The sequence below is a fragment of the Cetorhinus maximus genome, chromosome 8 (genome assembly GCF_964194155.1).
Source record: "Cetorhinus maximus chromosome 8, sCetMax3.hap1.1, whole genome shotgun sequence".
NCBI classification, from domain to species: domain Eukaryota; kingdom Metazoa; phylum Chordata; class Chondrichthyes; order Lamniformes; family Cetorhinidae; genus Cetorhinus; species Cetorhinus maximus.
Window position 1 is genome coordinate 38,153,932 of NC_135886.1, and position 21,443 is coordinate 38,175,374.

The 21,443-nt window shown below is 40.9% G+C and overlaps 1 protein-coding gene across 2 annotated transcripts in view; it reads left to right on the plus strand.

Annotated features, from left to right (window-relative positions):
* The first annotated feature begins 1,860 nt into the window (after positions 1-1,860).
* Positions 1,861-21,443, plus strand: part of LOC144683563 (synaptotagmin-B) — a 254,746-nt gene continuing 235,163 nt past the window's right edge. The window contains exon 1 of one of the 2 annotated variants that reach the window (XM_078546705.1): positions 1,861-2,033. The gene's annotated coding sequence lies outside the window, so the exon portion shown is untranslated. Of the gene's footprint in view, positions 2,034-9,301; positions 9,372-21,443 lie in introns of those variants that run through there. The other variant, XM_078546706.1, reaches the window with a different exon arrangement.

A 21,443-nucleotide genomic window follows, 5' to 3' on the forward strand; every position in this document is an offset into this window, starting at 1 on the left:
ATGCAGATAGTGTGTGACCACAAGATGCAGATTCCGCAAGTGTGTGCAAGGTGCCCTGGCAGCTCCCATGACACTTACATCTGCAGAGGTGCCGAGGCTTTTCAGTGCTCCAGCCCGACTGGATAGATGGCTGCTGGATGACAAGGTGTTTCCACCTGAGAGGGAGCGGCCAGTGCGATGGCTGGCATCTCCCCAGTCACTACAGTTTCATCAGATGCCACGGTCACTAGTAGAGGGGGAGAGGAGTTGCTACTGCCATCTGGAGTGCCCTGAAAGGAGTCTGCAGGGACGACAATCAGTGGGGTGGAGGGGTGGGGTGTGTGGCCAGCCCAAAACACTTCAACACAATGACCCATGCCAACACAGTACTCACCATTCCTGAGTGCAGCAGGTCCTAAAACCTCTTCCTGCAATGCGCCCAGGTGCGCTGCACCATGTTGTGGCTGCTCACCTGGACTGCCACCTCCTCCGATGCCCTCTTTGTAAGGTGTGGTGGCCTCCTCCTTCCATCTCTGGGGACAAGGATGTTCCTTCTGGCAGCCACCTCCTCCAGGAGGGCAGCGAGGCACTCGTTGGAAAAACGGGGCGCCGCGTGCCCAGCCGACCTCACCTCTCGCCTGGTCTCTGAATCCTCATTTGCAGCCATGTCGTTGCAGCAACTCCGACGTGGGCAGCCTCCCTGGGGCTGCCTGTGCTGTTTTTGAACCAGCCACTGGGTTGCCAATGGACCCGGCAGCCGACAGGCCCCTGTCCCCGCCGGCCCTTCTCAAACATTCTGCAGCCGGCATTCACGTTGGGCGGATTACCCACCAGTGTTAAATCGCGGTAGTGGCCCGATCGCAGCTGGCGGGCGGCTTCCCGACCACTCCCGCTCACCCCGCCAAGCCCGCCCAACAAAGGCAGCACTCTGCCCTATATGTCTGAGGAGAAGGAAGCTGATTCTGGTGCTGGTCCTGTTAGTGTTGCTGCTTCTCTTGTTCTTCCTCAGAGGTGTAAGGTGGAGCTGTATATATTGCCCCTGTGCTGGGCTGCAGGCTGGCAGTGGGAAGTGCAGCTGAAGGTGAGTGAAATGCTAGACAGGTGAAATGCCTTCCAAGAAGTTGGTAAGAGGTGAAAGCACTGTCTGAGAGAAGTGCTGTAAGTAACAGCCTCTCACTCTGACTATGGCTGGAACTCGCCAGTTTCACTGATCAAAGGTTGTCAGTTTCACTGACGAAGCACTCCTAGTGTGTCCTCGCCTTGTTCACCCTAACAAGTTGTTAACAGATCAGGAAGCAGGTGCCCTGACTGACAAAGCCAGAGCTGAGAGTTAAAAGAGTACTTCATTACCTATTTAAATGCATTATCCGATTGCTGCATGGCATTTCCCCACTCATCTTCAATCCTCTCTTGGTAAATCCCAGAAGAGGCTGAGGATCTGGACCCGATGTCATCTTTTGGGGATTTAACTCCCCTCAATACACCCAAAATCACCTCCTCCTGCCTCTGAAAAATAGCCCTCAATTTCCTGGAATAGAAGGGTTAAACTGAAAAAGAGACATTACCTAAATTATGAAGCAGCTACCTAATGGGTATGATTATCTTTATGCTTTCCAACAGTATTGGCTCTGCACTGACCTGACTCCTCTGATCAATTAATATGAGAGCTTATTAAAACTTCCTGGTATCTTTGCAAAGAGCTGGAGTTAGGTTCTTTTGCTTCTCTGCTTGGATATCATATTTAATTTGTGCCTGAAGTTCGCAGGCAAGACTGAGTGTAGCAGAGCCAATCTCTCGGGAAGAATTTGCATATTGATTCCTGGGGAATGCCCTTGAATGTGCGTCCACGCCTGTCATCTCTGCATGCAGGGCTGTGTGAGCAGCATCGCAAGCAGGAAGGCAGAGAGCTGCATGTGTACTATTGCGGGTACTGCTTGACAGACAACCGGATTGCATACAGCAAAGGGGACTGCAGGAAGCAACGGATAAGCAATAGGGCTGATTATCAAACTTTTAGAGGAGGCTACCAGGAATCCTATTGCATCTGATAAGTGGTAAGGGGATTTTTCTGTTTTCTTTCTTTGTTAAAAATTGTCTTTTATTTTCACTTAACAGCCAACTTTATAAATCAGCTGTATGCATTCAGTGTCAGAATAAAACATCTTTATTATATTTTTAATAGCTGGGCAATTTAGAAATGCAGTGTTAATTGGATATTTATAGTCTACCTTATATTGCAATTATATCATTCTCTGAACTATGCATAATTAGTCTTAAAATTAGTTAAATTTGTGTGTATGGACTTAACCAGACTGGTTAGTTAATATTATACAGCCATAGTCGGGTTTAGTTACTGTGATAGGAATGAGTCTACATTTAATCTCCTGGTCCAGCTTTATTTGTTGTACTCAAGGACACAGCAGTTGTACTGTGAAAAAAAATCTATCAGATTCAGTACAAGAAGTAGCAGGCAATCACGGGTGGACTGTGAGAGATATATAAGTGGCTCATATAAAAATATGAGAAAAGAAACTCGAAGGATTAGTGCTGCAGTAGTCTCAAAATGCACCTGTACTTCAGAGTGTTGTACCACAGTGCTAAAATGTATAATGCCTGCATCAGCATAGGTCCCATATCTTGCCTACCTATAAAAAAGCATATATAAAGTAGGCAAGATCAAGCAGTACCACCACAAGCCTCTTCATAGAAACAAGCCATGGGTTCCCATTAATCAAAGACTGTATGAGGTTGGGATTGATGCTTAACCAAATGTTCCCTTAAAATTGATCTTATTATTCACCCAGTGGCGACTGCTTTTAAATTCCTTTCATCATTTGCCTTTAGTTATGAAATCTAAAACATTATATTTCTTTTTCTAAACTCATAAATCTTTATCTATCAGATACAACAAACGTAATATTCCAAGTTTAAGTATATTAATTATGTTACACATAGACAATTAATTTTTGCATAATTTACATTTGTAACAAGTCTTCAATGCAAATCAACTTTTTGCCCTAAAAATATGTACTTCAAAATGATCCAGTCAACATCTTTACATAATGGATGGCATTTTGAGTGTCAGCTTGACTCAGTGGTGGCATGCCCCTCACTAATTAAGAAGGTTCTGGGTTTAACCCCATCTCCAGGACATAAGTATGTGATGTGGGCCAACACTTCAGTGCAACATCAAGGGTGTGAAACATTGTCAGTGATGCTGACTTTTGGGAGAGACAGTAAGCCAAGGCTCAGCCTATTTGTTCAGATGGACATCAATGATTCCATGGCAACATTTGTAGGTGACCAGGGAATTTTCTTGGTGTCCAGGACCATATTGTTCATTCAAGGATCACCAAAAACAGACAGTCATTTATTCTGTTGTTGTTTGTGGAATCTTGCTCTGTTCAAATTTGCTGCATTTGTCTAAACAACAAAGTGATTACACCTCAAAAGAATTTCCTTGGATATGAAGCACTTTGAGGCATTCTGAGAATATGCAAAGGTCCTTTATACATACAAGATCCTCTGTTTTCTTTATTTGAATGGCCTCGATGACAGCATCATCCAAAAAGAGAGTGTCAGTTTCCACATATATGATGAAGACATCCAGCTGTAACCCACTGCCACTTCTTCCAACCCCTCCACTGCCTCAAAATTGTCAGACTGCTGTCTGACGTCTGGTACTGGAAGAGCAGCAATTACCTTCAGTTGAATATTGTGAAGATCAAAGCCATTGCCCGCAAGCTTCATTCCCTAGCCACCGACTTCATCCCTCTCCCTGACACATTCTGAGGCTGAATCAAACTGTTCACACCCTTGGTGTCATTTTGACCCCGAAATAAGCTCTTCTGCACCATCACTGAGACTGGCTGTTTCCACCTCCATAACATCGCCTGACTCTGCCCCTGCATCAGCTCATTTGCTGAAGCACTTATCCATGACTTTGATTTTCTAGACTTGATTATTCTAATGAACTCCTAGCCAGCCTCCAACATTCTACCCACCATTATGTCATCTAAAAGGCTGCTTGTTGACTAACTTGTACCAAGTCCTCATCACCCGTGACTCCTGTTCTCACTGACCTAAATTGTTTCCCAGTTCAGCAACACATTGATTTTAACATTTTCATCATTGTTTTCAAATCTCTCCATGGCCTTGTCCTACCTCCATAATCTCCTCCAGCCCCCAAACCCTTTGGGGCATCTGTGCTACTCTAATTTTGGCCACTTAAGCAATCCCAATTTTAATTGCTCCACCATTGTTAACCATGGGGCTTGAGCTGCCAAGGCCTTAATTTCTGAAACCCCTCCCCTAAACATCTATATCTCTCTTTCCTCCTTTAAGATGCTTCTTAAAATCTACCTCTTAGCATTTGGTCACCTGCCTTAATATCTCCTTTAGTGGCTTGGTGTGAAGCCACTGTTTTATTATATTAAAGGTGCTATACAAGTACAGTTGTTGTTTTAGTGAGTGAATGGGCCCATGTCCTAGTAATAAGCCAGCCACGTCAGAGGATTTATGTTTCAATCCCTAGTGCTGAAATAGTTAATTGTACCCCAGTCAGGAATTGATATGTTAGGGGAGATAACATCAGTCAAAATCAAGGATATAAAAAAATCAGCAAGATTGTCAAGGACATTAAGAAACTCTAAATGGAAACTCTCCCTAGGTTCCATTAATCAAAGCTTTCCCACTTCTGCATGAAAGTAGAAGGATGATCATCTGGTGAGGGCACGATCAGGCTCAGCTGTGAGCTGTCTCAGTTCAAATATGTAGAATGCCCACTTGAACCAAGGAGTGAAGGGTGACTGGCACCCATTTGATTAATTTGTTTGCTAGATTGATTGATAAAATGTAGTCATTTCTAGCTTTGATGAAAATGAAAAAGTTTTACAAAATTGGAATGTACGCAAATTTGCCAAAGCTGCAAGGATTTGAATGTAAATAATTCAATTTATTGACAATTGAGATAAACAAGAACAACTTATATTTATATAGCACCTTTAACATAATGAAATGTCCCAAGGCGCTTCACAGGAGCATTATAAAACAAAGTATGACAACAAGCCACGTAATGAGATATTAGGCCAGTTGACCAAAAGCTTGGGGGTCAAAAAGGTTGGATTTAAGAAGTATCTTAATAGAGGCAAGCAAGGCAGAGAAGTGGAAATGTATAGGGAAGGAATTCCAAAGCTTGGGGCCTAGGCAACTGAAGGTACGGCCACCAATGGTGAAGCAATTATAATTAGGAGTGCACAAGAGGCCAGAATTAGGGGAGCACAGATATCTTTAGACGTTGTAAGCTGGGGGCGATTACAGAAATAGGGAAACAAGGATGGGAATTTTAGAGCCAAGATTTTGCTTGACCAGGAGCCAATGAGTCAGTGAGCACAGGGTGTTAGGGGACTTGCTGCGAGTTAAGACATGTGCAGCAGAGGTTTGGATGACCTCAGGTTTACTGAGGGTAGAATGTGAGAGACCAGCATTGGAACAGTCAAATCTGGAGGTATAAAAGGCATGGATAAGGGGTTCTGCAGCAGATGAGTTGAGACAGGGGTGAAGTCGGGCAATGTTCTGGAGGTGGAGATAGGCAGTCTTAGTGATGGTGTGAATGGGAGGTCAGAAACACATCTCAGGATCAAGTGTTTCACCAAGGTTGCAAACAGACTGGCTTAATCTCAGCCTGTTGCCAGGGAGAGGGATGGAGTCAGTAGCCAGGGAATGGAGTTTGGAGCAAGAAGAAGCATTCAGTTCAGAGCCAAAGAACACTGTTTTTAAGTTCCAGCCTGCATAGGTATTTGAACTGAAATAACTGCAGTCACTGTATTTCAACTTACTTGTGAATCAATCACTTAAGGATGCTTCTCCATCTCAAGGCTGAGTGGAGAAATAAGCAGAGAGACTTTTCTGTCCACCAAAGGGGGAGTTCTATGAGAAAATATAGACCAACACTCATGGTAATTATGGATAAATCAATGTCCAAATTCATCTTCCCCATCCACTTGAGTAAGACATAATATCATGATGGTAGATATATTGACTACATGCATATAAACTTAGGAAAGGATTATTAGAAAATTAGCAGCATTCACGTTGCTTTAATTCCAAACTCTTCATAATAAATTACTGAACTCTGATAATGTTAAATCCACCCTCTGACAGACAACATATTTACTTTTCACACCAGAACACCAATTTTTGACCTGTTTTTCAGCTCATCCTAATACCAAGGAAGATAGAGACTTCATGTTCCAATATATGGCCCTTTTTAGGCAGTTAATAGTCTTAAACTATTTCACCAATTAACTAACTTCAGATTATAAGAGCTTCCGGTGCAACAAGAACTCAATTTGTCTTTGTTGGAGCTAGGTTTAGTTTTAAAGTAAGTTGGCTCAACACATGTCTCATCATGAGCCAAACAGTGGAGGTAGTGTTGACTTTGACTGACAGTATAAAATGTGCAAAATCAATTCAATCAACCGTTTTATATCTCTCCCTCTGACTTCAAGAGAAATGAAAATCAAGAGAGTGCCTAAATCGCTACCACCTCTATGCACTATCGTCCAAAGTCAAAATTACCATCATTGTAATGTCCATCCAAAAATTTCTTAAACACTTTGAAGAAAATCCCGCTATTTCAATAGCTCATGAACAACCCAATCTTTCATTTAACCTCAGCATGAGGGACACAAGCTGCATCAGACACTTTGAGCTGATAAAACATGCAAAACAACCATTGCTAAGTATGCTGAATTGCTTGTGGGGTGTATTGGGCAAAATAATGGACTGCATTTTATGTGCTCCCACTGGGCGTGTTTTCGGCAGGGTGGGAGCACATAATATAGGATGGGTTCTCTGGATATTCCTGTCTCTGGGATCCATTGGGTCTTCTTCTGGTTCCTGGTTGCAGTCCTGGCAGCTCCCGCCACTGCACCCTTGGCATTGTCGGGACTGATGAAGCTGCCAGCCAATCGGATTGACAGGCGGCTTCTGAGTGTGAGACTTTCTCCCCAGTGAGGGGCGGAGGTCTCACACTGCCCCTATTTAGCTCGCCCGCAGTGTATTATGGCTGCGAGGTGGGCTGGCGTGGAATGGATTGGGTCCATGCCAACTTTACTTCCAGAGGGGGCCACGGGGCGAGCCATCCGCCATAGAACCATAGAAAAGTTACAGCGCAGAAGGAGGCCATTCAGCCCATCTTGTCCATGCCAGCCCGAGGACACCCAGTGCCCTCCCGTTATACTCTGCCCAACTTCTGTGATGATCTTTGCACTTTAGAAAAAGCCTGTATTTTCTTTTTTTGTGATGTCCCTTTAAGTCCAAAGTGAAACAAAGATAATTCTGGAAAGGAGGGGTTAACTGGTTAATTGGACTTTTTGGGTATGACATCATTTCAGAGAATTTAACTCTGGCTGAGGTTGCTATGGAGCTGAGGCAAAAAATAAATAGACAGCTCAACTGGGGGATCAAATTACAGCTTGTGTGCTGCTGCAGCAAGTTCAGTTGCAGAAAAAGGACATGAATGGATGCTGGTTAAGAAGCAGGGAGAAGCCTCTGAGAATAGGACAGGGACTGTAAACAATGGCTGCCACCACATCTCTCTCTCCACCCTGCACCACCATAAAACACCTTCTACTCTAACACCCTCATTCTGATGCATGTCTCACTTTACCTCATCCATTACAGTAGCCGCCTACTTCTTTACTGACACCCTTCTCCTCACACACATAACTTTCTTCCCCATTCGCTTACAGTAAAATAAATGGTTGCTGTGAAACACACTGCACACTTTTCTTGTGACTTGTTATTATGAACATTAGATTAAGTCAGGGATAGACTGTTCAGTAGATTCAAAGTTCTTCATGAAAGTGAGGTGCTGTCATCTGATGGGTACAGTCCCTGATAGCTCCCTGGTTAATGTTATGCACATCCCCTCTTGTGGCCTAGAAGAATCTGGAGCTAAGTTGAGGGCTATTGTCACTTTAATTATGACAGACAGAACAGCTGTGGCAATGGAACAACTCTGCAAATCTTTGTAATGAAATTGGCAGAGATGTCAAAATTGAATCCTTAGAGAGATATATTCATTGTCCTTGTTTAATCAGTGTAGCCTGTACATGTACCTGGTGGGCTGCTGCCCTCTGCCATGCTGCCTGGTTTCCCAGCTTTGACACAATATTGTTGTTATAGCTGGTGCCCCAATAGGATGGCATAGAGTGGTAGACCCAAGGGAAAAGCCATCCTTATCTGAAGATGATGTGGGTGTAAGTTAAGGGGTGGGTGGGTGCCAAAGTTTTATTCAGAGAAGATACAGAAGTGCTATAGAACAATGAAGTACATGCCAGTGATACCAAGTATAAAGAAATGGGCTAAAAGATCTTTTTCAGAAGCCTGTAATCAGTAAGTGAAGTTGGTACCCAATTCAGTTCACCAACTCCTCAATTATGTTTGCCTGAAGTGATAACAGCCTTACTGTTTGATTTTTCAGATGTAAACTTAGAGTGCAGGAGAAGCATAAAACCAGGAAACTCTGTGTACTTGAACAGCTTAGCCAAGAAAATGAACACTGAGGGGCTTTGACAGGTAGATGGTTTGATCTGTTAAAGAGACCAGGGAAGCTTTATCACAAAAGCAGCAAAGAACAAATTTCCTTGATCTTTCTTCTGCAATAAATAATTGCGTAAATGCGGATGACATTGATGAGATTCACAATCAGTTTCTCTTCTAGTTAACAAGCGTACAAAATAGAATAGGTCGTACAGTACAAAGCTATACTGGATGTGGAGCATAAAGTAACCTTTGGGCATTTCCTACTTGAACCTGAAAAAAAAGCTTAATTTCAAGTACTTCTCAAAGGCCCTTGAATGAGCATAATTAACAGAAACTCACCATGGTGATTAATTTGATCTGGGGATGTTGCCAGTTTTGTGAGTGAGGTCAGCTTCCAATACAATGTTTTTAAGACAGCCCAAAGGATCGCAGAAGCACAATTTGAGATAGACATAACTTGATCTGGAAGTTTCTCAGCTATTAGCGCAAGTTTGGCTAGTTTCCATGCAAATTATGCTGGAGAAACCAATGCAGCTTAATGAAAAATATCTAAAACAGATATTATTTGTGACAGGTGAAACTGCTGAAGAATATAGTTCATTGGATAATTATAAACAGATGCTGATTAAGTTATTTTTATCTTCTGAAAGGACTATTACTCGAGTAGCTGACAGACATAGTACATATTGCTTTATTAAAGTATTATACCACAGAGTAATAGAGCATAAATTATAGGCTTGTAATTCTCCTAACAGCAAGGTCTAATTTCAGCCAGGCCATAAAGGATGGATATGAAATATAAGGACTCAAGTGCACCCCAAACAAGGAAAGGAGATTGGCATGTAAGTCGCACAGACCCACTCATATGAACCTTAACTGGTTTTCAGAGGTATTATTTAAATTGTGCCAGAACATCTCACAATTATGTTCCAGTTACAAAGCCGAAGTACCATATGTGACAACAAAACTTCTTTTCCTTAAGTATCATATTGTTGTCCTAAAGAGTTTGGGGTCACTTTAAACACTGGGCCAAACAATTGTTCTGCTCCATGTCTCGACAGGGAAACAATGTATTGTATGGTTTAGACTGGCATAAAGATGGCTAGGAATAATGAAGATTTTATTGTGGAAATGAAGATCTGAACTTGAACTCCCCTAATTGTGCTCTAACCATAAACAATTTAGCTAATGAGTAAATATCTAAATAACCACCAACACTAATCGTTTAAAAAAATTGAAACCTGTATCTTCTTAATTCAAAATTCAAACTTCACCAAAATAGAATCTTCAGAGAATGGTGAAAGTGGGAGAGCTGGGAGTTTTGGGTTTAAAACAACCCTTTACCTCTGGGAGGATTCAAACTGAGATCCTAGAGGTGAAGAGATAAAGAGGTACAGGGCATCAGGAAATGGTAAGCACCACATATCTTAGAACGTGACTGGATTTTAGTTTCTATGACAATATATCCTTTGAAAGGACAATGCTTGAGCCTGCTATGCCCTCAAACCTCTAATGATGCCATTTGAGCTATATATGTTCCACATAAATCGCTCACCAGTGCAGTCAGTCATCCTGGAGTAAAATATGAAGTAGCAAACTCTAGAAGTTGGGCATACAGCATGATTGACAATTGAGCAAAGCAAATTTTCTCTTCTCAAATGACTAACGGCTAAAAGGTATCCTCAGTCAACATAAAAATAACATTCAAAGCAATTTTGTAGTGTAGTCTTTGATTGCAGCCCAGGTTTGATAATAATGTGTGGTAGTGTAATTTCAGTGTGAGCTGGCTATTTCTTTTGTTAGGGCTTTTAAAACAAAAGTGATTATCCCAGAGGTTCGAGTGATAAGAAGATTCCAGTTTCCCTATAAGGTTCCCAAAATCTTTCAATAAGCTGTCCTTGAAGCCAAATCGCTTTGGGTATCTACCTCTTAAGCTTCCTATTGAAACATTGGATTAGAATAGAGGCTATTGCAACTTCTTAACATGAAGGGTTTACTTTTCAGTTTGACTCTTTAAAAAGGCTTGCTAAATGTTATTTAAAGGTCATTTTTGTTCTCCCCATTGTAGTAAAGAAAAACAGTGGTAGCCTTTCTATCTTTGATGTACAGGCGAAAATAATTGATGTCTCTGTATAAAATAGTTTGACATTTAGCACGATGTCATTGTTCTCACAATTGCAGTTGGATTTTTTTTCTTTATTTATTCACAGGATCTGAGCGTCATTGCCAAAGCCAGCATCTGTTGCCCACTCCTAATTGCCCTTGAAACTGAGTGGCTTGCTAGCCTATTTCAGGGCAGTTAAGAGTCAACCACATTTCTGTGGGCCTGGAGTCGCACGTAGGCCAGACTGGGTTAGGATGGCAGATTTCCTTCCTTAAATTGGTGACTTTAGAGTTAGATGCTGTGGTTACATTTTTGTCTTAAAACATCTTTGACGTATTACAGCAGAAAATTAACCTTGTGACACTACAATGAATCCAGGTGTGCCTTTGCAATGCTATGAGATATTAATAAACCTTTTAAACAGCCAATATCTCTGGTTACAGGCCCCACAGTTCATTACTTACACTGTTTTTTGTCTTTATTAATGGGCTGAAAAATTGCATGTTAACAGGCAAGTAAAAACTTTCTGAACAAAAGATATAGCACTTTAGAAGGGTTAAATCAAAAGCAGTTCTATGACTCTTGCACATTGATCACATTCTCCTCCTCGTGTTATGGTTGAAAATTAATTCAGGAATTCGTGAAGCATTAATTTAATTATTTTCTATTCATTTACAAGCTATGCACAGGCGATATTGCATCATTCAGACTGAACATTTCCATCTGTTTCTTTCCTGGCAAATAATGACCATGAGCTCCAGAATTGTCAAACAATCCAATTAACCTTGACCAAAAAATACCAATTCCAGATTTTAAATGTAGGGAAGGATAGAAGTATATATTTTTCTTTCTTTGTTTTAAGTTGCAGCAGGGAGCAGCACTTTGTATGCAGCTGTGGCTACTGAAATTCTCATATTTGCTGGGGAAGGGCCAGATTTTAAAAAGGGTGGACGTGAGCCACACTTTGATATGACAGGGTAATTAGGAAAAATTATCTTTGCTGCAAGGAAGAGGATTTGATTACTGTATAACACATTTTAATTCAAAAAAACCATGCAGGCTGTCAGGGATAATTTCCACTGAAGGGTATGATACCATCAGTTCTTTCTAAGTCAGTTTTATCCCAGTTTCTGAAACTAAAGTTGAAGGAAACAGCCCAATGATGAAGTATTGGTTGTCCGGGGTAATGATGTACTGGTAATTCCGACCAAGAATACATTTATGTTGTAGGTTGAACAACTGTTATGTTGACAAAATAAGTTAAGGTTTTGACTTTAAAATGTACTAAATGGTACTATGCAACATCTGTAACATGGCTGTGGAGGCAATGATTCATTTAAATTCCTTTCCAGATTTTGCAGCTACTGGACAATGTTACAAATTTGGTCACTATACGCGTTACACTGTTGACAATATTGTGTAACATCAAAATATTAAGGGAATTAGGTTTTTCTCCAAGGGATATGTATTTAATTTTGTGGTGTTAGCATTATTGCTTTATACACAGTAGCAGGAGAAACAGGGTTCAACTGACTGGTTGAGATTCTAGAACATTACGTACACCCAGAGAACTGTATGAGTGAGGGAGTACTTTCAAGATTGAAGGCCATTCCATTGAAGGGATGGTAAAAGAGTGAGACCTGAATCAGAAAGGAAAACCAAAAATTGTCCAATTTCATTTCAGTTCTTGGTTGAACCTGTTCAGCCAGCCTTTGAACCCGGTGGGATTAAGTGGCCCTGTGAACATGAATAGTGCAAACATTTGTGCTCTTCTATGGCCACTGGTAAATGCAGGCATAGTGACCAAAAAAATCAATTCGAGAAACAAAATTTCCTGGGAGAGAAGAAACAATTAGGTACAAACCTGATTCCTGGTGGTCTAGTCCATAAAAGCCAGAATGTGTCCAAATTCTCCCCCTTTTTTTTTGTAGGGCATACAGATGATCACTTGTGGTCCAGTGGAGTGAATGATAACAATCTGTTTTTTGATAATCGGGGAAGAGTGACATACGGCCAAGTCTTTACCAGGCAATTTTTTTGGCAACATTTCATCAACATTCAGACAAAATTCATACAATCCAAAACTTAAATGTGTCCATTCATCCTTAACTAACATTCACCCGTGAGAATGTGAATTTGATGCCTTTTCTAGCCTATGAACCTATTGACATAGTTACTCAAAGAAAAAAATGTTTCTAATCTGCAAGAGATCATAATTCGACGAGAATAATGTGCCATTCAGTTGGGTGAAAAAGCAGAAACATGAATCAAAGCAAGAAAATTGACAGCAATTTGGTGAAAGAAACATTGAAGGAGAAATATATTTTGACAACAGATAGCCTTTCACTTTCATTCCTTTGCTAAGACGGATGTAGAAGGAAATGGTTATACCTTGAGTTCCAGAAATGAGAATGTCATGGAAGAGTTAATAGCAATTATAATTATTCCAATTTTATGATATTAAGGGTTGAAAAATAATATTTTAATAAAAAAAGAGTGCTTATTTTTCTTCATTATTCTTGCTCACAAAATCATTGGAATACAGTTTTGAACTTTTGTGATTCCACAGCATGTGATTTCATTAGTGACAATGAAAGTACTTGTATCCAACCGTTACATTGCTGCAATAATGATCCCTTGATGTTTCCTAAGCAGTTAATAAGTTACTTAGCAGCTACAAAAATCTAAAAGTTTGGTAATTCAGCTCAGCAGAAGCCTATTTTTAAGGGAAAATGCAAATTTACTGGCAATTCAATGTCTAGAAGATACAGAATATCAACTACTTGGAGAATCTAGCCATAAGTGCAGAAGAAATTGCATTATTTAAAGTATGAAGGTATTATTAGTACTATTAAGTCACAGAATAGAGCATAAATGTGCAGAAGACAAAGTCATAATTGTTAAAAGTACGTGCAATAAATGCCATATGAACAGGAACGTAGCAAGTGCAGTAGTATATTACTTAACCATTTATAAGCGAATACAGAAAGAGAAAGGTGGGTGGGGTGAGGGGAGGAAAGCACAAAAGGAAAGGTCTGTGATAGGGCAAAAAAACAGTGATTAAATGACAAAACGATTAATGGTGTAAAATAGGGGGCGATGATGGGACAATAATGGAACAAAAGGTGGATCCAGAAGAGGCACAAATGGCAACAGTAGAATCATTACTTGCTGGCTGATATATGGGAGCAGTGGTTATAATCTGGACTCAATATTAAGGTCAGAAGGTTTAAAGTGCCTCATCAAAAGATGAAGTACCGTTCCTCAGGCTTGCGTTGAATGCATTTATGATTTCCTACTTCTAGTGCTGAGAGAAAATCTCCCTCTGTAGATATTTTACTTTTGGTGCAATCTAATTCCTCACAAGTGAATGTTGTTTTAAATTTATGAATATAGGTTTGGTTATACAAAATGCTGCTTGAAGCATTTATTGTTAATTTCAAAGAAAGTGCATAGCATACAGCATAAGGAAGACATATATGACACAGACCATAAACAGGCTGTTTCATTTCAAGAATTATTCTTTAAAAAGAATTGCAACTTTAATAGTATTATAAAATATTACATTCTTTATAATTGTTTTACTTTATTTCATGCAGAAATAAATTGTCATGCTGCAATGTTATATAATGGGGTTCTAAACATATGCTTCAAATAGTTGCTTCTGTGGTTTGTGTATTCAACAGGGTGAGAAAGAACAATGCTGACAAATGCAAACATTGACAACAGCAACTACCCATTCCCCAGTCAGTTATAGTGCAGCAGGTTGCACACAATTCATAGCCCAGTATGTCCCTTAACTCTATTCACCTTAGAGAATGGCTCCTACTCCACAGCTGGACATTTTGCTGCCCTACAACAGACATTCTTTTGGCTTCTCTGAATGAGATTATCCAATTAATTATAAATTAGGAACAGTTCTGTGCTCCAGTTTTGTCCACTGGGAATGAGATTGAAAATGTCCAAGCTGATTTCATTTAAGGCGCATAACAGCTGTCAGAGAGAAGAGACTTTGATCCCATAGCATAAGTTTGCAGCAATAAGATGAGAGAGACAATAAGATTGTTCTGTTCAAAGATTTCCACATCTTGACAGTTTACGATTTAATGAGAATGACTTAGGTACAGTGAGATGTGTTTTGCTCTCCTGGGTCTGTTCAAAGCTAATGAGTAAATAGCTGTATAAATTGCTTTGTCATTTAGTGTGTAATATCTGTTTTCTTGAAAAAGCTGGAGGATTTAATTTTTAAAAAGATCAGTTCATTTTTTTTGTCCTTTTGGCTTGCTTCACATGCAAATCAAAACTATCAAAGTAATAATATCCTTCATTTCTTCTATGACTAATAATATGGAATATATTTAAATAATCTATATCTGAGTTAAATAATCTCCATCTGAGTTATCTTTAGAGTGTAAAGCTAAAATGGATCATGGCATGATTATTGTTTTAATATTCCTTTCCCTATAAAAAGTCACGTGAATCTACACCGTTCTCAACAAATGAATCATTTCTAATTTTCTGCTCAAGCTATTTTTCAGGGAGGACAAGGAAGCATGTGAATATGTTTCAAGTTAATGCATTCTCCAGTTCTCCTTCCTCTCTATTGATACTGCACCTAATTGTAAATAGATGTAAAATGTGAAATTGCAGATAGACCTGTTAACATTTTCACACAAGTGAAATGAGCACTCAGAATTGAAAACTTGTTTGAGCTAGTCTTTCAGAACCCAAGGCATCATGGTATTCATTACCTCAGACTTTGCCTGAGGTTCAGCAAGTCTAGAATGTTGTAACGCTAGACTTCTTCTGATAGTGAGGGTGTAAGTGAGAAGAGCTCTCTGTGCTGGGCACAATGGTCATTTGGCCTCATAATGTTTTTGATATATTCATCCATTTCTCTCCTTTCTTATGACTTCCATGTTCCATTATAGCTTCATTATAGGAAGAGTTCCTGTGTATCATGCATATCTGTTGCAGTTCCAGCCATTTTGTTGCTTTCCCATCATAAGAATTTCATGAAAAATCTTTTCATGATTCCTTGTCCTTCTGAGAACTGAATTCCCTCATTATCTTCCTTCTATGAAACTCCCAAACACCTGGTTACCGATGACCTCTTTGACACAGCTGGATAGCACAATCATTTCACGACAGATGTGGCCTCACAAAGACAGAGCGCAACAGGTTTCGCAGCCATTGCTAGAATCCTCCAAATGCAGGGCATCATTGATTGCATCCATGTGGCCATCAAAGCATCCAGCGACCAACCAGTGAGTTTCATCAACAGGAAGGACTTCCACTCCCTCAACGTTCAACTGGTCTGCAGCCTTAGCAGTGCTCGCTTTCCTGGCAGCTACCATTAGTCCATCATCCAGGCTCCTCAGATTCTCCCAATTCCCAAAGTTGGATCCTAAGGGACAAGGGACATACCTTGAAAAACATGGCTACTCATCCTATATGGGAGATCCTGACAGAGGCACAGAGATGATGCAACTAATGTCACCCACTCCCTGGAACAACCATTAAGCAGCCATCGGAGTTTTGAAGACGTGGGCTTGGTGCCTCGACCAGTTGGATGACGCCCTCCAATACCCCCATGCAATGGTTTCTGTCACTGTGATGATCTCCATATAACTGGCCTTTGGAAAGGTGTGGATCTTGAGGAAGGAGACAGTTTATCAGCGGAGGAGCAGAAGGTGAGAGAGGAGGAGAAGAGGAGGCAGGGGGGCTTGATTCTGGACAGAGAGGTGCCCTACTGCACGATGAGGTGGCCGCCTCCTGTCACCCTCCATGAAGAGGGCCTCCCTCCTTTCCGCCATGACTTCCAGCTTTAGATCCAGGTTGGCACTGATGAAGTGAGAGACAGCCCCACCCCAGGGGCCAGGCCTCCAGCTCTCCTGTGACATCTGGGTTCCCTCTCGTGTTGTGGAAGACTTTGGCACAATCAACAGATTTCTCCCTCAATGGTGGCTGCTGTGTGGAGTCTAAACCAGTCTCACACTTCATCTGACTCACCTCCGTTCCCATCCCCATTGGCTCCAAGTGGACAGGGAACCTATCTCCATGCCAATTAAGTGCTTACCCTGTGAAAATCTTAACTTTAATCAGTTTCTCACTAGAGGTGGGTTTCTAATCCAAAAACAATCTCGGTTCCTGCTTCCCACCTCTCTGGCAAAACTTCAGCAGCTTGTTTTACATTTCTTTCCTTGACTTTTATCTAGAATCTGATAATTAAGATATGTATGGTATATTGCGAGATCAGAACGTAACATTTATATATGTTCATGCAGAAATATATTTGCTAAATAATTAGACTTCACACTTTTGTTTTATTCAATTTATATTTCTATCTTTCACCTATTAAAGTATTGGCATATTTTAAGTATGGTTCATATGATTACAGTAGATTCACATTCTCATGTAATCTATAGGATCTATTCAAATCACATATTCTAAGGAAGGCATAAGAAGGGTGGGGAAACACAAAGAGGAGTGCTGGATTTGGAAAGCTCTGCTATTTGCTGTATTTAGCTTTTGACTTATAATGCAATCCAGTAAGCGATATTGGTGATTGTCATAAATTATTCATGAAAGCACCAGTAAGACTTGCATTAATAAACATTTTTTTCATGAAAACGGGAGACATTTATTGATAAAGGCAACAAGAAGTCCAATGCATAGAAATGTCCAGAATTCTTAATTGTTCCATCAGATAGGTTTTTGTGATAATTTAAAATGATGTTGGAGCATCAAGACAAATATGCAACTAATATTAAAGATTTGACCTTTCCGTGTGAGTCTGGGAAATGAGAAGTATTGAGTTTGCACTCAGCACTTGACGAACCCATTGCTTTCTGGTACAGCTTGACTGCTGTGCATTTCTCTGTGCTTCAGCCACTATTCACATTCGGGCTGTGATAAACTTGAAATAGAAAGAATAGGTAAGATTAATTAACTTGTGCTGTTGAAGAAATATGTCTACACTGCATAGTACACTGTTTTAGGAAACTGATCCTTCATTCTGGGGCATGGACTTTAAATTAGCATGAACAAAGGGGATTTAAAGATTACCCCTCTGCTATCGTTTAGGGAGCTAAATGAACTGAGTTTGGGCAGCTTCAACTCTTTTCTTAATAGCATAAAACTGACCGCAGTTCAACACCAGTTGGGCAGTTTCACTTGCACTAAAGTTGTACAAGTTTCTGCCTCGTACAGAACAGAGTTTGCTGTATACAAGATTAGGAACTAATTAATGTTGGCTCTGGAAATAAAATGTTCCTTTTCCCAGTGCCAATCTTTATGAAAACAAATGTGTTCACTTCTTCTCATTAGCACTTTAGCTTCAGGTAGACTACTTTAGGTGGGAATGTGAGCAGGAAGAGATAGACTGTTCAATAACTTCAGTACTCGCAAGTTTCGGTTTCATCCAGCAGCTTAAACTGTTAAGCAGTTGTGGTGTTCAATCCTGCAAATATAATGTTTGAAGAAAGCCTATTAATTGCTGTGCTGTGAGTTTGACATTGACTGGATGTCAACACAGTGTGACTCAGAAACTGGAATGTTCCTGCTTCAAAATATGACAGCACTCCTGACAAATAGACTAATGTCAGCTTCCTGATAATTAGATGGCTGTAGATACAAGTTGTCTTCTATTAAATACTGCTCCAATATACAGAGTATAGGAAATACAAATACTGTACTCAAATTAAGTCTAAAATCATGTGTTCTCATCTTGTTCCTATAACCCCTCTCCATTCAGATGAGGAATGCAGACTCTAAAACAGATTAATTAAAACAAAACATCCAAGTCACTTCTCAGGGCAAATATTAACAATTGAAATATGAATCCCAAGATGACCCTTTTCTCCTTCAACTTCTGCACTAACACTGGCTGAAATGTATTTACTCGTGTTATAAAACCTTCAAAGGATTCAAAACATTTTGTTCAAGAATTTATTGACCTCGCATCATTTTGCGATGTTAAATTGATTTTGTCATCAGTGCAGTAAAGCTACTGGAGTGGCATCGGGTGTTGGAGGAAGATCCATCTAAAAGTCATGCTTCAGTGCCTTTAGAATCAGCCCCCTTGTGTGCAAATAAAGATTAAAGGAAGCATGCAGAATTCATGCAACTTGACTAATTTATTGGGATTTAATCAGGAGGAAAGAATCTACCTCAAAACGGAAGATTACTAAAGCAATTTATTTTCACATTGTGTTGAATTAATGCTCAGCAGGTTGATATGTTAAGCATCTTGGAATATTTGCAACATTAGAGACCAAAATATATGCAAGTTGTTGTTCATCTGTACAATTAATGCTGATTTTAAACTCAAAGCTTGAGGATGGGGGGTGGGGATGGGGAGGTTGGATGGAAACAGTGTCGAGGGTCAGGTAAGTATACATACCCATGTTGGTGAGAGACCTGGGCCATTTTAATCTCCCACACACCAGGTGGAATCGTCCCAGATTTGCAGTAACTGCAGTAGCAGGCAGGAAAAACATTTTACCCTCTGGCCGCAATGGCAGTTTCTCACACCGTATTGTCCCAATCCTGCCGCATTAATTTTGCATTGCTGGGAAACACACCATTTCAATGGGGAGGGAGGGGGGAGGGGGGTTGCGGGCTCCAATTTTCCCGCCACACCGTCACCTTGCCGCTTCATCACACCGGGCGCAACATTTAAAGTACAGTCATGTGCACACCTCTGTGGTTCCAGCCCAGGACTGCTGCAAATAAGACATGGCCCTGAAAGGCAAGAAGACTGCAGCCCCCAGGTTTAGTGAAACGTCCCTTGAGTGCCTTTTGATCCCTGTGGAGGCCTGCCATGATGTCCTCTGCACCCTCTCTGGCCGCAGGAGGGGCAGCAATATTACCAATCTGGCTTGGTGGGCAACGGCAGTGGTGATCAATGCCAATGCTGCACAGAAGAGGTTGGCTATCCAATGCAGATAGAGAACAAATGATTTCATCTGAACCACCAGGATAAAACAACCATCTCATCACCACTCATTCTTTCACACACATTTCCATCTTGCCTTATCTCCTCTGGAGACTGCCTGCTCAGCCCTCACCATCTTGAGGCCAGTTGCACAGATCAACATGTGCCCCTACACAAGCCCTGGGATACCTCCCTTCCCCAGTACAGCCCTCACCTTGCAGCCCCTCCCCTTACCTGAAGCCACTTCTCCCCCTTCCCAAGCAAGCCCTAGCCCTGCAACCATAGGAAGCCACCCCCACCTTATAGCTGTCAGGTAAGTGGAGATCTACTCGTGAGTCCCCCTAAAAGTGATGTGGTGCTGTTTGTGAAGCATGGTGCTGATGACTGCGAGTACTGCCCAAAGCAAGTTAGGCAAACAAACCTCAAAGTCCCAAGTGAAGTGCAGGTGCATGTCACTAATGTGCTATTGTGAAACACATTGGCGTGCTATCACGCCAACATGGGCGGACGATCCAGTGTGGGGGGATAAGTCCAGAGGGCTAGCCTTATAATGAGATGCAGATTTATTACAATGAGGTTCCCGATGTCCGATGGTGGGAAATGCGGCCTGCCATCGGCGAGCTGAGTGGATAATCGCAAACTGGTTTCATGACATCATGAACCCGATTATTGGCCTTCTTGCCATATTGTCTGCTCATGCCGCTGACATGCCCGACGCCAGTGGGCACGGAAAATTCCACCACCGTTTCATATTCTAAGCGAGACTCCCACCTGATCAAAACCAAAATCAGTGCTTGATCATTGCTTCTGACTTTAATTTCGTAACTAAATACTTAGACAATGATAAAAGCAAAATACTGCGGATGCTGGAAATCTGAAACAAAAACAAAAATTGCTGGAAAAGCTTAGTAGGTCTAATAGCATCTGTGGAGAGAAAGACAGAGAAACGTTAACTCTGTCCTTCTCTCCACAGATGCTGTCAGACCTGCTAAGTTTTTCCAGCAATTTTTGTTTTTGTTTGACTTAGACAATGATCTTAGCCGGTCATTATTTTAAATGACTATGCAGTACACCTGGGAAGAGTGTATCAACTTCTCATGAATGTAGAACTAGACAGAAAACAGTATAATGCCACTGTGGAATGCATTAAAAAGGGAAAGGATGCACACACACGGCAATACATAACCTCTTTTAGATTCAATAAGTTGCTTTACTTCCTTGAACTTAATATTTTCTTTTAGTTTTTAAATTGGCTTAGGTTGTTCTTACCACATCACTAAATTATCAAAGATCTGTTTTAGCAGGGGTGTTCAAACTGTGACACATTGACAAATATATCCCTCAAAGCCTAGAACATGTAATTCTATCTGAGGTTCTGTTTCTTATTTGCTAGTTTACCCTGTTATAATTTTTTGGCACTTGCAGAATTGGAAAGCATTGCTTTTAGTGCCGTTGCCTGACTGGTGAATAAATCCAAAATCAGAAAACTGAAGTTGCTAGGAATCTGAGATGTATGCAACTTACTAAGAACCTGGGTTGAACTTCATACATGTTTCCGAGGTTCTATGATATGCATCGATGCAGCTCAGGAAAACAGTAGCTTGGATACAATGCTTTCTGTTGTTCAAGTGTTAAGTGTGTCAGTCAAGGTTTATTTTTCAACTGTGTCACCTGAACTCAGTCCCCTCCATTGCTACTAGAGTGTCAAGGCCCTTATCTCTTAAATGGCAGTATCCTCCCTAGACTTAATCAATAGCCATTTCTGTGTCATCTAATCTGATGTTATGGTCGACTCCTGAGCTGCTGGCTTTTAGGTACGTGCAATTTCTGTTCCTGATGGTTAAGTGAGGTGTTTATTGTGAAAGTAGTGTC